Source organism: Eleutherodactylus coqui, chromosome 1, assembly GCF_035609145.1.
Source record: "Eleutherodactylus coqui strain aEleCoq1 chromosome 1, aEleCoq1.hap1, whole genome shotgun sequence".
Taxonomy (NCBI): domain Eukaryota; kingdom Metazoa; phylum Chordata; class Amphibia; order Anura; family Eleutherodactylidae; genus Eleutherodactylus; species Eleutherodactylus coqui.
In genome coordinates this window covers 337,403,419-337,416,766 of record NC_089837.1, presented here as the reverse complement: position 1 = coordinate 337,416,766, position 13,348 = coordinate 337,403,419, and positions in this window count along the sequence as shown.

The window sequence follows — 13,348 nt, the reverse complement described above, 5'->3', positions numbered from 1 at the left end:
GGATTGAAGGGTGTAGTCACACGGATGTATTCCCCATTTCGATAGCATAAATATGCTGCGCAAAAATGCAGCGAATATACGCATGTACGTGCGTTTTTGTGCAGAATAGTCACACGCTCCATATACTTAATACAGTATTTTGGTAAGTAAATACCCACAAGGATAGCACATGCTGCGACTTTTTTTTACGCGACTGAAATATGCAAATATAAATAAACCTATTGAAATCAATGGGCTCTATACACATGAATACTACGTTTGTGTGAATACACAGCATATATACACTCATGTGAATGAGCCCTTAGGGTGACTACCCACTACAGTTTTTTTTCACTGCGAAATTTGCAGCGTTTTTTTTTCCGCAGGGGTCTATGGGACTTGTAATGTTAAAATCGCGATTTTGCGGTGAATTGCGATTTTGCGCAATCGCAATTTTAACATTACAAGTCCCATAAACCCCTGCAGAAAAAAAACGCTGCGAATTTCACTGTAAAAAAAACCTGTAGTGGGTAGTCCCCCTTAGACTGATGTAGTGAACAACCCAATTTTAGCAATGGAAGGAGCACAGTCCCCTTCTAGTTGTAATGAATGCACAGCATTCACACGTGACACACACATTACGACTTTTTTTGAAGAAAGTCTGAAATTATACAAGAGTAGTAGAAAGAGATGAAGAATATGTTACTCAGATGTAAAAAAATAATGGTTTCACACTGCTGAGCAAAAGGAAGGGTCTGCTTTTTGACAATCACTTTTTTTTAGTTTTTTCCCCCAACCATAAGATGAACCTGACGGGGAGTCTCGATTCTCTTAGGGGCCATTCACACAGGTGGAATTATTCCATCAGGATGCAAATCGAAGCGTAAGCTGCCGCTGTGGAATTCCGCAACAGAATCCGCAGGTCTATTTGTGGATTTTGGTGTGAAATTACAGGCAGATTGAAGCAGGTAGCCCTGTGGATTTTGTTTTGCGGGATTTACCTTGTGTTGTGGGCTGTCTTGAAGGCTAATTCCTCCAGTGTGAAAGGTTCCATAGAGCACCACCTCATTAAAATGATTGGACTGTCCAAGTAATGTATGTGCAGGCTGGGTCCTAGAGTGACACTCAAGCTGATTCATGTAGGACTCTGACGAGGGGTAACCCAACTTAAATAAGTCAGAATACCCCATTATGGAATTTGGCAGTGGACTTTCTAAACCATAGAGAAAATTAACCAGCTCACTAGCAGGTACACAGACCATACTGGAATTGGAAAGACAGCAAGAAAAGGATCAAGCATCCATACAATCACATATGCTATGACTAAGAGCTGCTGTGACAGCTTGAAGCCATCATTAAAGCTATGCCTCATTTATTTTATTTAGCAGGAGGAAGTAGTAGAAGTCCTTCCTTTATAGCTCTCAATCTTTTTCAATCCACTTATGGCTTTGGCTCAAAAAAGCGAAACAGAAACTACAAATGCTTTTTCCAAAAAATGCAGTGTGTGAAGCCACCCCTAGTGGATCAACATTCTGACTTAAAACCGGAAATCATGACACACTGGGAAACACTTATACAGACTGGTGCCCAGCCGTTGGGTATTGCCCGCCTGTAGAACAAGTCTACTGCCCACCGTATTCCTCCACCAGTTATTTTTAGAAAGTTAAAAAACAATGCGCAGAAACTTCATGTTACCATTGCAGACAAGAAGCAGTCTGAGGTTTTACTGGAAACATTTTTGTTTGATGACAAAGATGCAAAACGCCTTTCATTAGTAGTAGGAGGGCTTTTTAGCTGGGTTCCTAAAAAGGATCTTCTTTTAGATGTAGCACCCAAAATCAGGTTTCCTGCAATGCAAATACATTTAACTATTTAGCATGAGCTGAAATGGACAGAAATAATTTCTTACATAAAACACATTTTCTCTTATTAGAAGGTTAGTAATAATTTCAAAATTATTCCAATTTACAAATCTGTGATTATCATATCAGACCGATATGCAAATGATTAGAGTTGCGGTGTGATTAGATAAACAGTCTTGCCATCCAAGGCCCTAAAAGTGGTTCCACCCTTGTCCTATACAAAGGCTCACAGAGGCTTCTGTAGAGCTCGTTGACCACTAGACATGCCTATACAATGCAATTGAAGAGATGATGCCTGGTTAACAGAGTTTGAGAGGAGGTGCTTTATTGGAACGTGAGAAGCTGAATGATCGTATCGACAAATTATCCGCCACCTGGGCCGCTCTGACCAGATTGTTAGGAGATGTTGGGACCAGTGGATTCGTGAAGGCACACACACAAGGCGGCCGTGCTCATGATGTTCTTGACAGACCACCAGTAGAGAGGATTGTCTGACAAGCACAGGCAGCTGCAACTGTTTCTTTATCCGCCATTCAGAGACACATGGCACCATCGTTACAGGTCCCTGTGTCTGTCGGAACCATTTCCAGGTGACTGGCTGACAGACATTTGGTCTCATGGTGCCCATTACGTGTATTGCCTTTGAAGGTGGTACGTTTTGGTTGAACAGTCCACATACTGGTGAGCGTGCATCACTGCCCTCTATTTACTCCCTCCCTATGATAAGGACTTTTATGTGTGCTGCAGCCGCATACATGATAGTTGGATGCCTTTGACACCCCCTGTCGCCTCTGTTTGCTGTGGTATCATGAACGACGAAACTAGACTTATAGAGAGTGAAATTGGATTGTCTTCAGCAATGACTCCAGGTTTAGTTTGCACACTGACAACTGCTGTGTTCATGTCTGGAGACGTAGGGGTGAATGTGCCTTTGCTGTGGAGCGACACACTGCCCTCACTGCTGGTGTGATGGTCTAGGGGAGCCATCACAAACGACAGTCGGTCACCCCTAGTAGTGGTAGGAGGGACAATGACAGTTCAGCGATGTATTTAGGATATCCTACAGTCACATGTGTTTCTCTTATGGCAGGACCTCCAAAAGGCATTTTCCAGCTGGACAGTGCTTGGCTATACAAACAAGGGTATCACAGTAATGCATCCACAGTACTGTCACACTTCTGTGGCTGCCCAGGTGACAGATTTATCATCAATAGAACAAGTATGGGACCATCTGGACACCAATTTTGACAGCCTACGAGTTTGCACAATCTGAAGGCTCAGCTACAGGAAATGTGGACTGATAGGCCTCAGGATACCATACAGAACCTGTATGCCTCCATGCCCACCCATATCACATCTTGTATCCAAGCTAGAGACACTACAACAGGGTGCTAGAGCCTCTATGCCCACCGGTATCACATCTTGTATCCAAGCTAGAGACACTACAACAGGGTGCTAGAGCCTCTATGCCCGTCCGTATCATGCTGCATCAAAAGGAGAAGCGGTACAACAGGGTACTAGAACCTGCGTCAAAGTGTTCAGTTTTCCCCCATACATTATCCTTTTGCTCTAATATTGTAATCACATACTTATATCAATATTACAATCATACATATACATTTCATTTGTTTCCATCCTTCTAGGGGATAGATTTTTTATTTTTTCACAAGGAGTGTTCTCCGTGTCAATCCCTTGCCACATCCACGGCCTCTTCTTGCTTCAGTGAAAGAAAAATGTTGGTTTACATTCAGAAAGTACAGATCTCATTTCACATCGTCCTTCATGCATAAAAGATTTCATAGCAGTGTTGGTCTAGGAAATTCAACTGAATTCAATGCAATGAGGTTTTATTGGCAGGATGAAACACATTAGCATTGCCAAAGCAAGTAGAGAATAATGATTGACAGATAGGGGTGAGAGATTTGGGGGATAGGGACACATGTGGGGAAGAGGATATATACGTCCACTGCATATCATGCTCCTCTCAGTCTATGGCAGGTACCAACATATTGTGCTGCTGTGGCCACTGTGTTTTCTTTTTCCCCAGCAGGAAGTAGAATTTCTCTCCTCCTTCACAGAGCCGAGTCCAGGAAGAGACAGGAGAGTCTCCTGAGTTTCTGGGGCACAGTGGCAGGAATTGGGCCTCATCCTCCATGCCCCCCATCGCTGTGTTGGTGTAGTTTGCTCTCCTTGAGCTTGGAGTTCTGTTTGTACCACCCCGATTTGATGCCCAGGATGTGGGCACTCAGCCTATACCGCCTCAGGATCTGGCGCTCTCTGGGGTTTGGTAGTATTTCCAGATAAGGGGCCGGTTTGTACTCCTTCTGTAACCCCTGGTCTATTTTCTTTCTGGGATGTTCTATCACATAAGGCAACATCTACATGGATATATTTTAACAAACTGTCTGCAGAATTAGCTGTAACCCTTAAATGCTAGCAAAAAGTACAGCAAATGGGTTGAATCACAAAGTATATTAGATAGTCATAAAATACTTCATTTGATAATGATGACGCTTTATAGATTATACAAACATTAAATACCTCTGTGCCAGGAAGGTGAATTAGATGTTATGTCCTCTATATAGCACATTTGGGTCAAATTGGTTCCAGGGCTTGCACCCTTTAACAATGAACTAAAAATCTGATGTGATGTTAGCCCAAGTCACAGTAATTTATTACCGATACATCTTCGTGTGCCAAAAATAAAACTCATGAGTTTTATCTACTTTTGGATCGTTAGCCAGGAAATGTAAAACATATTTGTCATACACCTTTATTTTAAAGGGAACCCATCATGTGTTTCATGCTGTCCTCACTGTGATGGCAGCATAATGTAGTGATAGACTTGACAGCTTTAAGTACATGACAGCTTCCCCTAAAAATAACGGTGTATTACAAGTGTCCCCTGGTGCCAGTGCAGTTTACCCATGACGTGCAGGGCAAACCGCTGGACTGAAATATGATGTCACTAATAGGCTGCAAGCTTACATTGTGCACTACACGTACCATGTAACCTGACACCCTTTGTATGCTAGCATAGTACTAAGCAGCCACCCGCACAGTATAAGGCCTAATATCCACGGTATAAATCAATTTACAGAATCCGCACGGGTCTCCCGTGCGTGCGATCTGCGCCCCATAGGGAATCATTGGGCACCCGCAGGTAATTAAATACCTGCGGATGTCATCTTCCCCCGGTATGCGGATCGCACGCGCGGGAAAACAACCGCAGCATGCTCCCTTTTGACGTGGTTTTCCTGCAGGGATGACTCCCAATGGAAGCCGTCTGGATTCGCAGCACGTCCACAGCTATCACTGCATCCATGCCACGGACCGCGGGAAAGCAGGAGTTTAGAAAAAAAAAGGTGTGGTGCATGCGAACGGCACGCCGCCGGCGTCCCGAGCGCATCCACCGTGCAGAAGAAAGAAGATCCGGCTGTGACGTAGGAGAGCCCTGCAGCGTTCGGACACGTGAGTATACTGTATTTTTTGGCCTCATGTCAGCGGGCCGGGTGGAATCCACTGCGGGATTCTGCATAGGGAAACTGTGTGGGCCCGTGGACATGATGCCTAAGGGTGCCTTCACACTTGCGATTTTGCTGTGTTTTTTAACACGACTGTCAATAGGACTTTCTAATGTTAAAAACGCATTGCACAAAAATTACAAAGCACAAACTTGCAATTTTTGTGCAATGCATTTTTAACATTAGAAAATCCTATTGACATTTGCGTTAAAAAAAAAGCAGCAATATTGTGATCGCAAGTGTGAAGGATCCCCTAAGGAAGGTGTGTGAGTGGCTATTCATTGCGCAGGTGGAAGATACTGGTGATCCTCCATTTAGAAGTGTGGCTGTCTGCATGTTGAGGGATGTGGTGTTTCTACCTGCCCTTTTCTATTAGTATATTGGTATATGGCCGTTTTCTGTGATTTACATATTTCCCTTTTTTCGGTGTATTACAAGTATGTTTTACATTTCCTGGCTAAACATCCAAGTTTTATTATTAACACATGAAGACATGTCAGTAATGAATCCCAGATGAAATGGCGCAGCATGCTGTGCAGTTTTGTCCAGGAAAAGGAGCCGCAAAGACCACATTATAGTTAAAGGGGTCTATTTACCGCTGTCTGAATCTGCCATTTCCACTTTTCTGTTGTTTGGGTCTGAGGACATACCAGAACAACGGAAGAGAATAATGCTAATGTGAACACGGCCTAAAATGGACTAACAAACCTAAAAATCATTTCTAAATATTACAAACTTTCCTGCAAACAACATTCAATATTCATATATTCAGTATTGAATATTATCTAAAGCTTCAAGCTTACCAAAAAGGAGTATATACTTTGATGTAAACTAAATTAATGACTAACGACTACGTTACATGAATGAAATTTGTTTAGAAGATGGTTTGTGTATAGAAAGAGCTACTTTCCATATCTTGGACCTTGCAAACACAGTTCAAGGAGATCATCATCATTTATTTCTGACATTAGAGGATAACGGAATCTGTTCACGTTCTACATAGATTTCAAACTAAAAACAGGACGACCATTATAAATAAATAATAGAACACAAATCCCAAAAGGAGCGCGTACATACAAAGTGTCCATACCTGGACCGACTGGAGTGCTGTGTCTAGTCGATGCTTCTGTGCTTCCGGAAGAAGTAAATTGCAACAGTGACGTTTTCTGTTCACATGAAATGATTGACAATTCTTCAACATCTATAATGGACCTGGGTAATGTGATAGAAAATCAAATGTTTCCTTGTCCTTTATACAATAGTTGCTATAAATTACAAAAATACTATCTGCATCCAAGAGAAATAATATTCATAGTTTTGTAGTCATGAAATCTCATGAGTCAGATAAACATGGAATTAGTGTTTATCACAGCACTGGAGAGAATAAGCCTTCAGCATAGTACAAACTGGTACACAAGGAAGTTAAAAGGCTCCATCCAACTATCCAGTGAAAGGGACCTACAGATTACTGCCTGAGAATGGTCACTTTTTTATTAATAGTGATAGACATATATGGGTGCCATCATGAAGGACCCATGGAAATTAAATTACCAGTAGGGGCCAATTCCTCTTTCCCATGGCACTCACATGACAGTACCACAGCTGAATTACCAAACTGGGAATCTTTCTAAACAATAGCTCAGAGAGTTCTCCTAAAGATTAGAACTTGACTGATAAATAAATCCACTCTGCGGTGTTACGTTGGATGTGTATGATCTAGAGTAGGATACGGAGCCACTCAACTAATCTGCTTAACAGATGCAGTAACTTTCACAGCCCAAGAAAGAGGTACAAGAATGGTTGAATAAAACCTATACAGCTATACCTAGCGCTACAGGAAAAGATGATTCGTTTGTAAATTACTTGATACTCCATTTCTTATGTAGATTGTGTTTCTTTGGCTTTGAACTGATGTAACAATGGTCAATATTAATCAAAATCATCAACCAATTGAGGGCTGGATTCCAAATCACGCAGAAAATCAATTTCCACAAATCTGGGCAAAGGCAGATTGTCTACTGGGGAATCTCCTCCCAGACTTCATTCAGGCCATCAGTCTGATTGATGGGGATGAGAGGGGAAAACAACAAAAGAAGTCCATGTCTCTTATCTTCTAGGTAGAGACAATTATAAGAAATTAAAAAAAACAAAAACATCTTCGAAATTTGGGAATGTTTCATACTTATAATCCCAAAAGACGCGCAAATAAAATCAGACACCACCTCTCCCTGACAACCAGGTATCTAGAAAGAGAATTGATGGGTGATGCACCTAATCCTTAAATAACCCACACAATATTACAGAATTGAGGCATCTTGGGAATCACCGCCCGTCTCACCCTATCTTCTTCCTCCATGCCCTCCTTCCTCTGTGCCTCTTTACCTCACCCCCTTGTTTTTTTTCCCCTTTTTCCTTCTACTAGTTCCTATTCTTTTTATTAGCACCAACCTATTTACCATGCTTTTTGCAGTATGTCACTGGATTGGGTTCCACCCAGCTGCCAGTCTTTAAATTATCTTAAGACTTCTCAGGTTATGATCCGAAGCAAATGAACCAGTTATAGGGTCACTTCTGTTCTCAGCGACAGGATAATTATACCACGGGTGTGTATGGATACAAACGTGCCTTTATCCCAGTGACTGGGTTGGGCTTGACCGCACAGGATGGATGTTCATTTCGGATATCTTGTTCTACATATTTAACCCTCTACGGCCAACTGCACTACGTTTCTTTTTTTCTGGCTTGTTTATTCAATTAATATTGTTATACAAAAAAAGTTTACAAAATAAGCAGTATAAAAAATAAAGCCACACAAAGCTAACTGACTGGACAATGTGCCTAATGAAACTTACGTATAAAAGTGGTTTAGTCAGAGCCCAGACTGGCAAGTGTTTATTTTGTGTTGTAGGGCTGAAAAGCGCCTGCAGAACTTTGCCGTTTGTTTCTGGACTACATAAAGCAGAGTTTGAATTTGTAAACCCATAAAACCTGTGAAGAGCCATTTGCTCATCAAGGCCCAACGGAAGAGCCCAATAAAAAGATATATTTCTTAGAATTGAATCTATTATCAATCTGAGCTTTTCTCAGAGCTGACAGGTCCTCTGAGCTTCTAAAGACATCCTAGCTCTAGAAATCAGTTCAGAGTCTGAAGAACTAAAGCTGAATCTGCAAAACAGAAGAGTAAAATATGCATTAAATATCCAACACTAGCACAATACCATTTCTGCTTCGCTTTGGTAAAAGTTCAGAGGAGTGAAAAGTTTAACTGTTTTGTAGGAGTACTGAGGTTTTTGAAGTGATCCCCTCCTCCCATTTCACAAAACTATAGATAGTCTTCCTGTTGCTTCCGTTGATATTCTTTTCTAGGTCACTCTTTTGGGATTAAAAACTTCCCTTACCTGGTCATCTAATGCATAAGCAGCACTGTCTGCCCCTCATGGTATGGATAGTGGCGCATATGCTAATCAACCCACTGAGAAGGACCCCTATCAATCTAGTAAATCCAGAAGTAGGGCAGCACATAGGTATTAAAATGCAAATTAGTTGAAAGCAGCTCCAGTGTTAAGGCCCATTTAGACGCAACAATTATCACTCAAAATTCGCTCAAAAGCCGTCTTTTGAGCGGTAATCATTGTGTCTGTTTGATTAAAAACCATCATTTAGCAGAACAGCTGATAAGCAGGACCACACACTGTGCTCTGCCTGGGAAGAGCTGATAACAGCTGATAACATTGTATCAGCTGTTCTCAGCTGTCAGCCCCACAGATCAAAGTGAAAGTAATCAGGAAACAGCGGGAGGTCAGTTCCCTGACTACAGCTCCTGGTGGCTCACAGGCTATTAATTGGTACTAATAGGCATTAGTACCAAGTAGTAGTTTATGCAGAATGATCACTCAAAAGCCATCTTATGAGCAATCATCTTTGCAGTGTAAATGCACCCCTATACATAAGAAGTGACACTTCAAACCCACAGAGTCCTATATCAAGCTGTGATACAGAAGATAATGAATGAGGAATTAATGTGGATTGAACATAAATATGGTAGTTATAATATTGAAGAACATGCATACATATAATGGATTTCAGGAGGGATTGTAATATTATATACAATCCACACTGAAATCCATTCTAATTTATATAAACACACACAAACATTAACTAGCGCTGGTCTGACATGTAATCAAATTGAGGCAGGTAGTTGTGTGGTATATGTAGAAAATGGCTAGGCAGGGGTGTCAAACTCATTTTCACCGAGGGCCACATCAGGCTTAGGGTGACCTTCAAAGGGCTGATTGTAAGGCCGCCTGCAGACGGCCAGGTCGGATCCCGCTGTGAGAATTCTTGCAGCGGGACCCGACCCGAGCCCCTGCAGGAATCAGCGCGCCACTCACCTGTTCCCGCGGCTCCGGCTCTGTAATGTGCCCCGCACAGAAATAGAAATAGAGCATGCCACGATTTTTTTTTCCGTGCGAGATTTCGTGCAGACAAATCGCAGCCGTCTGCATAGGATTGCGTTTTCTACTGCAATCCTATGGCAGCTTCCATGGGTGGAAATTCTGCAGGAAATCCCGCTGCAGAATTTCCGCGCGTGTGCAGGGGGCCTAAGACAGTACAGTAAGGGCTCGTTCACACAAGCGTATTCGCGTACATAATATGCAGTGAATAGAAGCCACTGATTTCAATGAGTTCATTCACATGATGTATATTGTCACACAGCATGACCTATTTTGTTGCGTACGACGGACCCCAATAGGCCATTGAAGTGAATTGGCCGCGCAAATACATGGTGAATGCGCAGGAAACCTGTGTATTCACTGCATATTTGCGTACCATCTCAGTGGGCCCTTCTGCATTCGTTTTTACATACGCAAATATACAGGCATAAGCGATTTTCGATTGTGTAAATACACAGCGTATTTGTGCGACCGAAATACAATTACACCCGTGTGAACGAGCCCTAATAGTGACCCTGAAGGTGGCCCTAGTAAAAATAACGACTCCCACAGTGGCCTAATTAGTAATATTAACCCCCATAGCAACGTTATAATTATAAAGCCCCCCAGTAATAAGCCCCCTCAGTAATAATAAGCCCCCCTCAGTAATAAGCCCCCACCTCAGTAATAATAAGCAGCCCCCCAGGAATAAATAGCCCCCCCCAGTAATAAGCACCCCCCCACGCAATAATACCCCCTCCACAGTAATAAGCAGCCCCCCCCGTAATAAGAAGCCCCCCACCCAATAATACCCCCTCCCCAGTAATAAGCAGCCCCCCCCCCAGTAATAAGCAGCCCCCTCCCCCCAGTAATAAGCAGCCCCCCCCCTTAGTAATAAGCAGCCCCCTCCCCCAGTAATAAGCAGCACCCCCCCAACCCATATACTTACCTCTTCCTTCCTGTCAGCGCTGCTCTATCTCTGCTCACGCTGAGCCCGGATGCAAACTGACGTTAGTGTGTAGCCTGGCACGCTTTCTCCCTGAGTCCTCTCCTGTGAAACTGATGAGCAGTGAACTCAGGGGAGGCGGATCCTGGCTGCGGCACCCCCGCTGGTAATCGCTGCAGTGGTGAGCGGCGTCGGCACGCTGCGGGCCACATAACACGAGGCAGCGGGCCGAGTGTTTGACACATGTGGGCTAAGGCATGAAACCGTATTATACAACATCCAGAGAGTAGTACACATATAAGGAATGCAAGTAATAGAATCCCCCATGGATGTTTGATAGCTACAGGTTAACAATCTCAAATAATCCATGATGGTTATATCCCAAAACACCAGACAACATGGTTAGCAAAGGGAGCCATACCGCAGTAAAATATTAAAGCGGTTTACTATATAGAGAGTTTAGTAATTGCTCAGTGGATAGGATGATGCAGGGACGTCAGTCACCTGGAGGAGCTAGAACGGTGCCAAAGCCGGTTTTCAAAGTCCTATGATGAGTAGGCAAGGTCTAGAATGCCAGTGTGGTGTTGCATCATGACATCCCACTGAGCTAACTTGTTTCTATTTGTGACCCTGGAGCTACAATACACCTCGACACCTGTATGCTGTCCTACATTTGGAATCACCCGCCAGCTCTGTCAGCCCAAGTTCAAGTGATTTAAAAAAACAGAACTATGATGCAGACTTCATCCCAATTTTGTGTCTTAACAATATGTAAAAATCTACAGTAGCTGACAGCCAATCATCCCCCCACAGAATAAGTGTATTTAGCCACGTTATTAAAGGGGTTGTCTCGCGAAAGCAAGTGGGGTTCAGCACTTCTGTATGGCCATATTAATGCACTTTGTAATATACATCGTGCATTAAATATGAGCCATACAGAAGTTATTCACTTACCTTCCCTGCGCTGGCGTCCCCGTCGCCATGGCTCCGTCTAACTTCAGCATCTAATCGCCCAATTAGACGCGCTTGCGCAGAAGGGTCTTCTGCCTTCGGCTCGGCAGCAGCGGCGTTCTGGAGGATAGGTATGCAGCTTTAAATACAGGATCCTCTTTAGCTGACCTATCTGAACATGCACCTGACTTTCTATTAATGTCAGTGCATATGACTAGAAACTCTACATTAGTGCTGCTAACATTGCAACACTTGTAGGAGGATAGGTATACAGCGCTAAATAAAGGATCCGTATAGCTGACGTATCTAAATACGCATCTGACTTGTGACTACTGTCAATGCATAAGTTCTTTATCCGAGTCCTCCTTCCTTCTTTACCAACGTAGCCACTATACCATCGTACCCTGCTGGCTTTTTGTCTAACGGTGTCTGGTATATATATATACCTGTTGGCGACATCTACGCAGACAACCCACTTTCTTGCCAATTTAATCCTACTGATTATATCCTAAAAGACGAAGGTAGCTTAGTCAATTAAATGATTGACGCTATTAATCCCACTAAAGATTTTTTGGTCAAATATACATCTGTGGCTCCTGATGAACCGCTCTAAAGCGAGCCGAGAAACGCGTTGAGCCGTATTTCTCTGTGACTTCACCAGTCATTCAGAGCCGTAGCTCTCTGCGACCTCTACATACGACTGTCATCAGTCATTCAGTGCAGGAACTCTGTATATGCACTAAAGTTATCCACTTATTCTGACCATGCTATTGTGACCATTATCTACATTGGAGACATTGGATGCATAATTCAAACTTGCACCTAAATATATCTTCTCCTCTTTTTTGTGTTAATGTATGTTAGTACTGTTAGTCAGCCCGTATATGTTTTTAAGAGTTTCTAATAAACTGTATTCTTTTAGTCTATACCTGTGAAGGGCTGGTAAAAATTGGCAACCTCTTTCACCATACAGCATAAATTACATGATAAACTTTTTTTTGTGGGTTGGTTAAATTGCAAGAATAGCAAAATTATATATTTTGTTTTAAGTTTTTCCACAATAAAAACTATTTTATGAAAATTATAAAAGCATTTTTGCTCACTTTTTAAAATTTTTACGTGTGTTCAATGTATTGTACGGGCCATTACAAATGTGATGATACCAAACATTTGGCTCTTAAAATGTTTGTATTTTTTGAAGGGAAGAAAATGCACAGTTTTCTTTAACTATTTTTTTATAACTTATTTTTTTGACCATTTTTATCTATTCGTTTTATATATTTTATGCCTTTGAACCTAAAATCCAATGATTATACATTGCAGTACTTCTGTACTGCAATGCCTTATTGCTATTCATAGCAGTCATGGGCCATGGCAGGTCCGGATGCTATTGTCTTGCATCTTGCTGCCATGGCAGCCCACTACATGGTGAAGGGCCGATGACATCACAGAGGGAGCACCGAGAGATCGTCTGTCAGTCACAGCTATAGAGGGAGACCGGCTGTCAGTCACAGACAGCTCCTACAGCAGATGGTGTGGGCTCAACTTCTGCCATCCATAGGACATTAGTTCACGGCCATTTGCGGTAACCCCTTCCCAGCCGTACCGTAAACTCACATTCTGGGTAGGAAGGGGTTATGTGTCAAGTCATAC